This window comes from Mastomys coucha, chromosome X, assembly GCF_008632895.1.
Source record: "Mastomys coucha isolate ucsf_1 chromosome X, UCSF_Mcou_1, whole genome shotgun sequence".
NCBI lineage: Eukaryota > Metazoa > Chordata > Mammalia > Rodentia > Muridae > Mastomys > Mastomys coucha.
The window spans coordinates 72,662,798-72,675,383 of record NC_045030.1 but is presented as its reverse complement, the minus strand read 5'-3'; the positions used below and the strand labels follow the sequence as shown (position 1 = coordinate 72,675,383).

Sequence of the window (12,586 nt, the reverse complement as noted above, 5' to 3'; positions counted from 1 at the left end):
GCACTGCATGATTGGAAATTGAAACACAGAGACTTTCTGGTACAGCCTGGTATTTATGTTTTAGATTTCTAAATGTACTGAAAGGCATTTACCCACAGTGACCTGAATACATTTGGTAGAAGAAGATAAACTGTGTCTGTGTTTACAAATGACAGTCAAATCGAATCAGAACTTGTGCCAGCATGGAACAATATAGCATTAGAAGTTGTATGATGAATAGGTCTAGGCACCCCCTTTACCTCATTTATGCCACTGCATAAGTAATTAAAGTTTAATCTTTGACATATGTACCATATCTCAATGGTTTCTTCCCTGATCATGTATTTTCAATGCAGGATGACAATATAGCCATCTCTTTCCTTCCAAAATTCCTTCTCCTTCATCTTCCCTTTGCATGTTTGTGTCACTTTAAAAAAAAAAATCTTGTTTTCTACAGTTCGAAAGTTTTTGCCTCCCCACTAAAGTTTATAGGTTGAAATTTTAAACCCTTTCTATATTAGTTTTCTATTGCTGTGAAAACATCTGAGAAAGCATCCCAAGAAAAGGAACATTCATTTATTTGGCCTTCCAGTTTCAGGGATTTTGGTGAGGAATCATTGGCTTTGTATTTCTGAGCCTGTGGTAAGGTAGAGCATTTTGGCAGAGAGGGCAGCATAAACTGGAATTGCTCAACTCATGGTAGTAAGGAAGCAGAGAGAGATGGAGGAAAGGTACAGTAATGAGATATAAGAGTCAAAGGCATGCCCCAATGATCTTCGGCTTCTTAACAGCACCCACTTCCCAATAGTCTATTCAGCTGTGAACTCAGTAAGGGGTTCATCTACTGATGAAATTGGAAACCACAATGATCCAGTTGCCTCTCAACATTCTTCCAGCTGGCAGCCAAGCCTTTAACATTAGAAAGTCTTCAGGGGAAAGTTTAGATTCAAACCATTAGATACCATTTTAGATACAAACGGCAGCAGCAGTACTTTCAAGAGATAGTGGCATTTTGAAGAAAGTACATCATGGGACAAATGCTGCATAAAATGATTCCTGCTCTTATAAAAGAAGATTTACAAAAGAAGCACATATGAGGCCAGAACAAGGAGGAGGCCCTGCCTAGGAATGAAACCACATCTTCTTGAACACCTCATTCCTTGAGAAATTATGATTATCACATTTCTGTTTCTAAATTACCATGTGTAATGTGGTCTGTCATAGGTCTCCCAATGGTTAAGGTGGTGTTTTACTTATGATTCATTTACTTATTTGTTCACCACTGGGTCTTACTATGAAGCTCAGGCTGCCCATCTCTGTTCAGCTTCCTGAGTACAAGTTTCAGTGAGTGACTACTTTCATGCTCTGTGTTCTGGTGTTAATTTCCCCAAGGTTTGTGTGTGTGTGTGTGTGTGTGTGTGTGTGTGTGTGTGTGTTTTCAAGACAGGGTTTCTCTGTGTAGCCCTGGCTGTCCTGGAACTCACTCTGTAGACTAGGCTGGCCTCGAACTTCGAAATCCACCTGCCTCTGCCTCCCAAGTGCTGGGATTAAAGGCGTGTGCCACCACCACCTGGCTTTGCCCCAAGTTTTTACAAGCTATTTCAAAAGAAGGAAAAGAGCCTTTTCATCTTTATATCTCTAATACCTAGCATGATGACAACCATATTTCAGGAGTTCTTATTTGATAAATGAATGAATTGATGGCTATGTATGGATAAATCAGTAGAGAAATTAAGGTAGAAGAAATATGACTTTTCTTTTCTTTTAGCTTCCTCTTTCTTTGGACACTTGGTAGATGACACATAGATCTATACTGTTAAATAATTATTAAAATACTGACCAGGACTAGCCCCTGGCCCAGAGCTCCATACCAGAAGCAATAAGGAACGGGGATAATGGGCTGACGGCATTTCTCCAACATCACGGAAACCCATAAAATGTGGCTCTTGAATCCTTCCACGGCAAGGTAACCAACAAGGGTCTGGAGGGAACAGCCAGCGGAGTCCAGACAGACAGACAGACAGACCCAAATATGGAAGGAGGGTCGGAAACAGACAGGTGCTGTCCAGCTGGAGATATGATGCAGCGAAGGCAGGCTAAGGGGAGAGGCTCGGGGCACTAGTGCAGCAGTGCGGGAGTGCAGCCCCAGGGTTCTGTCCTGAGAGGCTGTGTCAGCTGGTAGTCTCCAGGTGGCATTCCTGACCCAAGCCTGGCTAAGGGCTTACACATTGTGGATCCTCTTGGTGATCTGGGGCTCCTCATCTACCAGCTTGGACTTGAGGTGCTCCTTGTAGGCTAGGATGTCTCCAGGCCACTTGGTGATTGTCTGTTTCTCACAGACCCAAATCTCCTGTGCCACATGCTGAATGAGTCTGAAGTCATAGCTGACTAGCATCATGCCAGAGCATCAATGGTCTCAATGTCCAGGTGATTGGTAGGCTCGTCCAGAAAGAGCATGTGAGGATTCTGCCAGGCCAGCCAGGCCAGCCACACTTGGCACTTCTGCCCATATGACAGGTTCTGGATTGGGCTCACCTGCTGTTTCCCAGTGAGACCATATCTCCCAATGATCTTCCTCATCTCCTCCTTCTCCTTGATCTCTGGATTAGCACTTCATCGTCCAGCTGCTCCTGTAAGTGCTCATGGTAACGTCTTATTCCATCTGTAGACAGAAGTGTCAACAGAGTGGGCTTCCCAGAGCCACTCATGTGTCAAGGTCAATGCCAAATTCTAGATTGTAGATGCAAGGCCAGTCTTTTGTATATTTGAAGCTCATGTTCTGTACCATAATGACAGGTCTGGATGCCATCATTTTCTGTAGTGTTTTCTCTTTGCTTTGGGCCTGCTGGGCCAGCTTAGCACTGCCATGGCCAAACCTGGCAATGTAGTTCTTCATGTGTGCTATCTGGTCCTGCTCCCAGTGAAACCTCTTCATCTGGTTCTCTTCCAACTCCAGCTGTGTCTTCACATACTGATCATAATTACCCATGTAAAACTTCAGTTTCTTGTTGTGCATGTGGATATTGGTACAGACCCCATTCAGGAAGTCCTGGGAATAGGACACAGGACCAGGATGTGCCCAAACAGCTTAAGTTCCTCTTCTAGACATATGCAAGCATCCAGGTCCAGGTGGTTGGTAGGCTCGCCCAGAAACATCATGAAGGGCTGAAATAAGAGGGCTCTAGCAAGAGAAGTCTCATCTGTTAGCCACCACTGAAGTCTTTTAACTTCTTGTGCTGCATGACAGGTGTGAAACCTAATCTGTGTAAGATCCTTGAGGCCTTCATCTTGGGTTTATCAGCATCCAGCTCTTCCAGTTGTTCATAGAGTTCCATGAGCTTCTCACACTTTGCATCCTCATGTGCTAACCACTCAGCCTCTCTCTCCAGCATGGCCTGCTCTGTGTCCACCTCCATCACACACTGCAAGGGTGTTCTTTTTGCTAGGAGGCATCTTGTGCGTCAGATGGTAGATGTCGATGTGCCCTGGGATGGGCACCTCACATTTCCCAGAAGCAGAGAGCAGCATGGACTTTCCAATGACGTCATAGCGCCGGCCTGAGTTTAATTCCAGTTTGGTGTCACTGAGACAGCATCTCCATTTTCTTCATGTCCCTTTCTGGGCTCTGTCGAGCTTTGGCAGCTTCCTTCTTCTTGGCCAGGTCTGAAAGCATGGTGATGAGCCACAGGGGTAGTTACTGTTCCTTCAGGAGTGGGGCCTTGCCCAAAATGTGACCTTTCTTAAACTAGAGTGTTTTAGTATATTTCGTTATGTCAATGTCAATTTTATTGTCATGATTCTTGAACCTGAGGATGGAAGTACATAGTGATTATTAAACACATTTTAGGATAGCAAAACTGAGTTGCCATTATTATACAGAGAACAGATACTCTGTTTCATGGGCAACTATCATAATTTACATTAATTTTCATTTTCATCCACCCCTGAAGAATCCATATTCTGAGTTACTGCTACAGGTTTCTAAAGAAGAGAGAGTTACACTAAAGAAAAGATACCCTGTTTAATTAGGAACTTCTATGATCCTGCTTGGACCTCCATGGTCCAAGTGTAGATTAAAAAGGTTCTGAAGCCTTTGTCTGAAGGAGAAAAGATAGCTCCGGAGTTTCTTTCAAAATAAAAGATAAGAAAAAGGGAGGAAAGTAAAGCAAATAAGCCAAGAAGTGAAAAATTCCCAAGACTGCTTTTCTTCTCCCTTAGCAAATTCATTTCTCTATAGGGTCATGCAGTCTGTCCCTTCCTTATGTCACTCTGTAGGTCACAGAGGAAGCACTAGGCTCTCTATCTTCATTCGTGCTGTGACTTCAGAGGTCAAAAAGACTATGTGACTTTCAGGAAATCTTCACCAAGTAATTTTTTTCTTGATTAGCCTCATAATATTAACAAGAATATGATGATAAACAATTTGCATTATTTATTTAGGATCATCAGTTTCATTGCAACTATTAAGTACCTGTTGAAACTGCTGTCAATGAAGGAAAATACTACCTCTGGTTTTAAGTAAACTCTTACAGCATAAATAATTCGACTTCAAATAGCATTCTAGTGACTGATGAACCCAAAATGGGGAGCATAAGTGTGAAAATCCCTATGTTAAGAAGTGTTTGCAACATATTTTACTCATTGTAAAGGCTTCCATTTGACACCAGTCCATTTAACAGTCTATTCTATGCAAGCACTTCACAGTTCCCCGAGGATTTGGGAATGATGGGACACTGACAGGCACACATTACTTACTCTAAAACCTTCCTTTGGACACCTGTGCATGTGCAAGAATGACATCCAAAAGCAAGAATAAGGTTTTATCTCATTTTCACAGTACATTTTCCTTAATGCCCCTCCAATCAGCAGTGCTTTACCTGTAGAATTCTGAGCTCAACTTGTAGCTAAGCACTGTCAAATGAAAAGGAAATAATAAAATTACTAGTGTGTTGCAGGATGATTAAATTTACATAATGTCCCTGGATTTGATTAAATGCCAGATTCCCTTCCAAAACTTCCCTGTGGAAGCATTAAATCTTGCAGCCACATTCACTTCACTGCGTTTACCCCTTATCCACAGAAGCTCCCATTTATCTTAGCACAGATTCCTGCCATCCCCCCCACAGGAGCACAGCATGCAGGTAATGCCTGAAAGCTTATTCAAAAGAGTAGCAGGGGCTCGTGCAGCTGATTTGCAGAGCAAATATCAGAAAAATGTGACAGAAGACATTCACTGTGTTCACACAGAGAATAGAACATGTGACAGACTTGGATGCAGAGATTCTACCTCACTGCAAATGGAATGCTTTCTTTAAATGTCATCCAGTGCTTTTGAAACCCACAACTTTCCTCCCACCAAACCCTATGTTCACCACGGGCATATAGGAATACACTAGTGAAAAGTGAAGCCACGATATGTCAGATCTGGAGTTCATTCCTGCCAAGTTGTTAGATAACTAATGAATGGTCTCTCATCCTAAGTAGCATGCCAGAATGGGAATACACAGTGCGATGCTTTCCAGGTGTTTGATTGCTGCATAGACTGACTGTGACTTGACTACTTTTCCTAATGTTAGGGCAAAATACTCTGGGCAAAAGCAACTTAAGGGAGAACTGGTTTATTTTGGCTCAGTTTGAGGTTACAGTCCATTGTAGTACAGAAGTTACAGCACAAGGAGCTTAAGAGGGCAGCTGAAATTAAACCAAACCATAAGTGTCAAATAATTAAGCACCTATGTTCCACTCACTCTCTCCTTTTTATATAGCCAATGATCTGAACTCAGGGAATAGTATTACCCTAAGTGTGTGTGTTTTCCTCAATTGACCTAATCAAGATAATCCCTCCCAGGCTTGCCTGAGGCTTAAACACAATTTAAAGAATCACTTATGGGTATGTCTGGAGGCTTGACTTCCAGGTGATTCATAATCTATAAGGTTGACAATTGACACTATTAGAGCCTGGATGACAGACTTTGAATAAAAAACATTAACACAAGTAAGTTAATAAACAAACAAAAATACATATGCACTGTGGTGATGGTGTACAACCTAGCAAAAGGCACCACAGAATAGCTTCCAAAATGCCTGTGCTGACTAGTTTTGTCAACTCACATGGGCTACACTCTTTTGGAAACAAAGACCTTCAATCAAGAAAATTTCACCCACTAGATTGTGGGTCATTTTTTTGGGGGGGTGCGAGTTCAAGACAGGGTTTCTCTGTGTAGCCCTGGCTTTACTGGAACTCATTCTGTAGATTAGGCTGGCCTCAAACTCACAAAAATCTTTCTCTGCCTCCCAAGTGCTGGGATTAAAGGTGTGTGCCACTATCACCCAGTGGGGCATTTTCTTAATTAATGATTGATTCGGATGAGCCCATCCCACATAAGACTGTGCCACCCCTGAGTGACTGATCTTTAAGGGCATAAGAATGTAGGCTGAATAAAACATGATGTGCAAGCCAATAAACAGCATTCCTCATGGCCACTGCTTAATTCCTACTTCCACATTCCTCCCCAGACTTCCCTCAGTAACAGATTGTAACCCAAGAGTTGTAAAATCAAGTAAGTTCTTTCCTCCCAAGTTTCTTTGAACATAGTGTTTTATTACAGCAATAAAACCCTAACTCAGACAATACCCATTATATCTACTGAAGATTGTTCAACAAAACTACTCATAACTATCATTTGCTTTTAGACCAAGTCATGGGGAATAGAAAGGTAAAGAAAGCTCTGTTCTTTCCAATCAACATCATTAATATAGATGGTAGCACTAGCATGCTATTCATTGCATCCAAATTAGTTCAGAGAAAGTGCATTATTACTATGACCCAATAAACTGATACTCTTAGATATTCTTAGTCCTAGATATCTAAGTTTCAGTAACAGGCAGAGAGTTGTATGGAAAGTATGGAACTCAAACGTCACTATTCAATGCTTTATGTGTACATCCCCTTTAAAGTATAGAAATGTGCATCAGTCTGTTCTCATCATTTGCAAAATTTAAAGACGTGGTCCACTGATAGCCTTCTTACAGTGCAGACCCTAGGTCAGTGCATTCTAAATATCTTTAAAGAGTTAACCACAATTTAGCAAGCAGGTTGTCTGAGCAACTTGAAACAGTACTTTAGCATATGTCCCACTGACAGTACTTATGAAATAACCTTTTTAAAACTATCATTATTAGGCTATTTTTCAAGTGTGCAACAAATTTAAATATAAAAAGAACAAGTTTCCAGTTGCTGGCACAAAATACAGACTATAAACTAGTGGATTAACATTTTCTGGGCATCTGTTATGTGTGAATGCAATAAATAAATAGTTTTAAAGGACACAGGATGTCCTTTAGTATTTCTAAAGTTTGTTTTCTAATTTTTGTAATAATCATTCAAAGGCTAAAACTAAAATTTGTTTCCCTTTAAAGTATTTTTCTTTATCACATTGATTATTATGGAATAGATGCTATGAGTCATAAAACTGCCTTGTTCCATTATTCTTTTTTAAAAATCCCCAGGGAACTCAGGGAATTAAACTCATAAATTTAATTTCAATATCTGTGAGGACAATGACTAAGGCCGTCATTTATGAGTATCTAGGGGAAACCCTAGTGATAAACAGTAGTCAATACAGTTTCTTCAAGCGTAAATCATGCCAAACAAAGCTAATTCCTGCTTGCAATAGGATGTCAAACTGAATGGCAAATGTGGATGGATTAAAGTTACCTTGCCTTAAAAACAGAAGCATGTAATAGAATTTAACCTGACATTCTAGTAAGAATACCAAAGAAAGATAATAAATAGAGCTAGTAGAGAGAAGCCTAGTGGATTAGCTAGGGCTGGTTTGATGGAAGCTCAGAGCAAGTAAAACAGATTACAGATAGGATAAATTTCAGATGCCATCTTCATCATGAACAACCTCTCTTGGGTTATGTCAACATGGTGTGTAATCATAGTCAGTGTTATACAAAGCATATGTAGTTAAATATGCTGTTGGGGGGAGATCAGCCTCATCTAATGTGTAGTTTTAATGTTAAATATTGTTCACATAGAAAATAATTCAATTAGAATTCAACTGTATTTCATTCTGTCCTTCACACCACTTTGCCAATCTCCAGGCCTGGGACTGTACACCTGGAATGATGTTTACATTAGCACTTTTTATCTCAATGGCTTCCTGTAATAATGGCCACGGTTCTTTAAGAGAAAACACAGAATCTCCTTCTTTCAAACATCAACTTTCTAGATTTCCTAATTAGAATCAATTTTTATTCTTCAAATACTCCCATAGCATCTTGTTTAAATTTCTATGTAGGCTTTATTATTGTCTTCTTTGTATGAGAATTAACAGTGTACAAGTTGATTTTCCAATAGATTGCAAACTCCTGGAGAGTAAAGCCATGCTTTATTCATTCTTTATCTTTTTCACAGCAGGCATTCAACAAATATTCATTGAACTGAATTAGGTTGGAACAGGAATAAACACACCATCTGATCATTTATTATTGGAAATACTCAGCTCAGGGCAACTGCTATTGGTCTGTATTTTTCCTGATTTCATATTTATTTTACAGTGGTGGAAATAAAATAAAACAATAAAAAACACTAAAAACAAACACTCTTGGAACTCAATTTCTACCACACAGTAAAGAAATAAGGGACATTTACCTAAGATCTATAATGACCTTTCTTTTGGATGCTGAAGAACATAGAAATGCCCAGTATAGGCAAGTAAGATCACTCAGGTCATAAAGACACATGCTACTGAATTCAATCCCTGGAACTAAATGGTCCAAGGAAAGAAATGACTCCTACTCCACACGTATGTGATAACTCACAAGTACACACACACACACACACACACACACACACACACACACACACACAATATATAGATGGATAAATATATACATACATATATACATATATACATACATAATCAAAAAAGGAAATGCCCAATTCTGTAAGTGAGCTTTAGTCATACCCTAAGTCATTTTCTTTTTCATTATTAAACTTGTTTAATTAATTAATTCATGTATGTGTGCATATAAATACCATAGAATGAGAGTGGAAGTCAGAGGACAGCTTGTGGGAATTTATTCTTTCCTTCTATACGTGAGTCCTGGGGATTAAATTTAGGTCATCCAACTTGACACCTTCACCTACTGGTCCATCTCCACAGCCTACATCTTTATTCTGAATCTATAGTACTAAGTCAGACAGCCACAGAAACAAGGACTGGAGGCTGCCAAACAGAGACAGAAAAAGGAATATTTTTTAAAATTTCTTAATAAATATATATATAAATAAGAGACTTTCTCTTAGATGTCTCAATTTAGAAATCATAAACAGACTGAGGAGCACTGTAGATTTCTGATAAGGAAAGGTATCTTCTTTTGTCTTTTACTTATTGATATTGTCTGTCAAAGTAGGAGCTATAGACTTATAGCTCTCACATGGAACATGAAGATAGTAAACAATTCTGTATACTAGATAACTGATGCTGCCTACCATCTTCATGCTAGCACTACACAATATGGGAGTTCCTTTTCAACTCATACAAACAGGAAATGCTTCTCTCCTGGCACTATGTCTCACATATGACTTCTCTTCCAAGAAAATACCATTTCCATGTGAGAGAACTTGGCCCCAATGTGTTGTCCCAATCCAGTAATGACTATTTTTTTGTGGTTTTACATCAGAAACTCACAAGCTCTCAGAAGCCAGAGATGCTCCATGACTTGCTGGGCAAGAAACACTTGCTGCTTTAAGGTGGCAATACACATAGTAACTAAACCTTATAGCTATACAAACCTGGATATAAAGTCTACTTCTATCTGCTAGCTGTGTGATCTCAGACACTGCCTTTAATCTTTTTGTGTCTGTCACTTGGAGATAATTAGCACACCTTCATTATGGCTTTGTAATGAGGGTTAAGGGAAATAATATAATATATAAAAATATGCAAATAAGCCTGAGCTGGAATTCATAGTTCTTTTGAGTCAGGTTATACATAGTCAAAATGAAAGGTACTAAGTACAGAATCTGTCCAAAAAAGCTGCAGCTCTTAAAGAGAAATCAAGTTAGGTTCCCAGAACCCAAATATAGTGGTTCCCAACTGCTGTAACTTTTTCTTCAGGGAATATGACAACCTTCTTCTGGCTTTCTCCAGCAGACACACAAATGGTAGAATAAATATTTTTTAAAAATATTGATTTATTAGTTGAAACCAGAATATATAAACTGAGATTGTTAGAGAAAACTAATAGGTCTACTCTGGAGACTAATTTGGGAATTACCTTGGGAATAATCTGGATCCAGAGTAGTTACATAGTTTTCAGGAAAGGGAAGCAGTAAGGCTAACTCTGATGTCTCAAGTTACTAGAGTATTTCAACTGTAAGGGTATGTAAGTAGAGTGCTGCTAAGATAGAAAAGAATTCAAAGAAATTGCACAGTGCATGAATACTGACTGTATGCATCCAAAATGGTTCATTCTCAGCAGTGTCTATAGAAAAGCCAGCATTATATATGCTGACACAGGAATCATACCAGGATATGCATGGAAGAAGGCAGATGACATTATGTAAGCACTCTCCAATCGATTTTCCAAAAGAGTACACATGTAAAGAGATATGTGCACATATCACTGCACATATATATATACACATATATATATATATGTATTTATATACATATATACACACTTGCATACAAACAAATATTTTCTAGAATGATATAGAAGAGTATTTTCTAATATTACAATTAAGGCATGAGATTAGTGGCTAGAAGTGGGAAGGAATCTTCTTGTTAGGCTATATTCTTTGACATGGTTTGCATTTGTACCATCAACCTGTATTTCTTCTGTCAATCACAAAGGTATGTCAACACCAGGAAAGACTGACTAAGCAAATTCAGTAGCCTGCTCAGTAAGTAATTGAGTGAATAGGTCTCAACCAATCATTCACCCAATCAGGAAAGAGAATAAGAGCACAGAAGCAACTTTTAACAGTTTTCAATCTTTGTCAGGAAAAATTAGCACAAGACAAGTGACCAAGGAAAAAGCTGGCAGGTGTCTTCCCCATAGCAGAGCTCTTACCATCTAAACTACTATTGTATCTACTGTCTGTAGATGTATAAATGGGTGGAAGCATGAGGCTTTAAAGAACTGGTTAGAGCCACGCAGTGCTCCAAGTGGAGCAGACCTTACCTTTGCTTTCTAGCCCTGAGCTGCTTTGCTAAGATGATGCATTCTAGTGAGCCGAGAGACTTCATGAAAAGTTATAAACTGAAAAACCCCCAAACTGGGAATAATATATGTCATTTTCAGAATATTAGTGTTTTAAATATGACAATTTATTATGAAATGCTTTTCATCAACAGTAACAGAAATTAAACACAGAAACTCTAGTATGTTATTTAGATTGAACCTAATTCTATATGAAATACTAACACTTTCAGTGATGTTTACAGGAAACTTACACTAACAAGTCCTAAATGGAAAACATGGACATTATATAATTGTACTGAATGCAAAGAAAGTTAGTCACTGTTACAGATTCATCTGGATATATTCCATGGTAATTACGAATTTCCAACATTACAAAAACTTACATCCTTAGAACATATCACAACTTCATGGAAGCTCTAGTGAAGCTATCAGAGTTCAGTTGCACAAACATGTACAGATTTTAAATGATTAATCTAATTTACTCTTGGAAAATAAAATTTCTGTCCAAATATGAAAGTGAAACAGGTAAATTTTTCATGTAGCAAGCACAATGAGCCTTTATTTTAACAAACAGAAACACTTTGGTGACTTTGACTTTAAAAGCTTAGGTTTAACAATTCTCAGGCTGTAGAGATGGCTCAGTGGGTAAAGCACTTGCTATGCAAGCATGGGGACCTGAGCTGATATTCCAAGATCCCATGTAAAGATGGGTGCAGTACTGTGCATCTGGAGTCCTAGTGTTCCTAAAGTGAGATGGAAGGCAGAGATGAAAGAATCCCTGGGAGTTTGTAGGCCAGCTAGCCTGGAGTAGCTAAAGCAACAGAGACTGCATCTCAAAGAAGGTAGGAAGGAAGATCCACACCCAAGGTTATTCTCTGAGTGCCACAGGTCCACCATGGGAAGTATTCATCTTCATTCACAGACATAAGTGCACACATGCGCATACATACATACATATCACAATGCATACACACACTTTTAACAATAACAAACCCAGAGTGTAGAGATGGCTGTAGAGAATGACTGCAATGGATTTCTTGCTCCTGGAAAAGTCTATCAGAGAGGTAATTTACTTTTTCAACAAAACCCTCCTCTCTACTGATCAATTTTGTGATTTAGTACTGAGGGATCCTTCACTTTTGAACAATTACTCACCAAATAGCCCAGAGAAAACAACACAATGGGAATCCAGATTTCTCTTATTAAGCAAACTGAGTTCTTTTATTCTCCTTTCTTCTCTTTCATGGTTATTGTTAAGACTTCTGAATGTTGTACCTAGTTGCACTACCAACTTGCTAAATGATTAAAAAAGTATCTTTTTCTTTTCTTTTTTTATTAATTAATTTATTTTTTACACTTCATATTTTATTCACCCTCCCCCTCCATC

General features: G+C 38.9%; 1 long non-coding RNA gene and 1 pseudogene across 1 annotated transcript in view; both read right to left on the bottom strand.

Moving 5' to 3' along the window:
• Window positions 1-1,457: 1,457 nt before the first annotated feature.
• Window positions 1,458-3,566, bottom strand: LOC116085704 (annotated as a pseudogene).
• A 1,154-nt stretch (window positions 3,567-4,720) lies between these two features.
• The window catches only part of LOC116085711, a 34,991-nt gene continuing 27,125 nt past the window's right edge, over window positions 4,721-12,586 (bottom strand). Inside the window, exon 4 of the long non-coding RNA XR_004116692.1 lies at window positions 4,721-4,890. This is a non-coding gene — a long non-coding RNA (uncharacterized LOC116085711). The remainder of the gene's footprint in view (window positions 4,891-12,586) is intronic.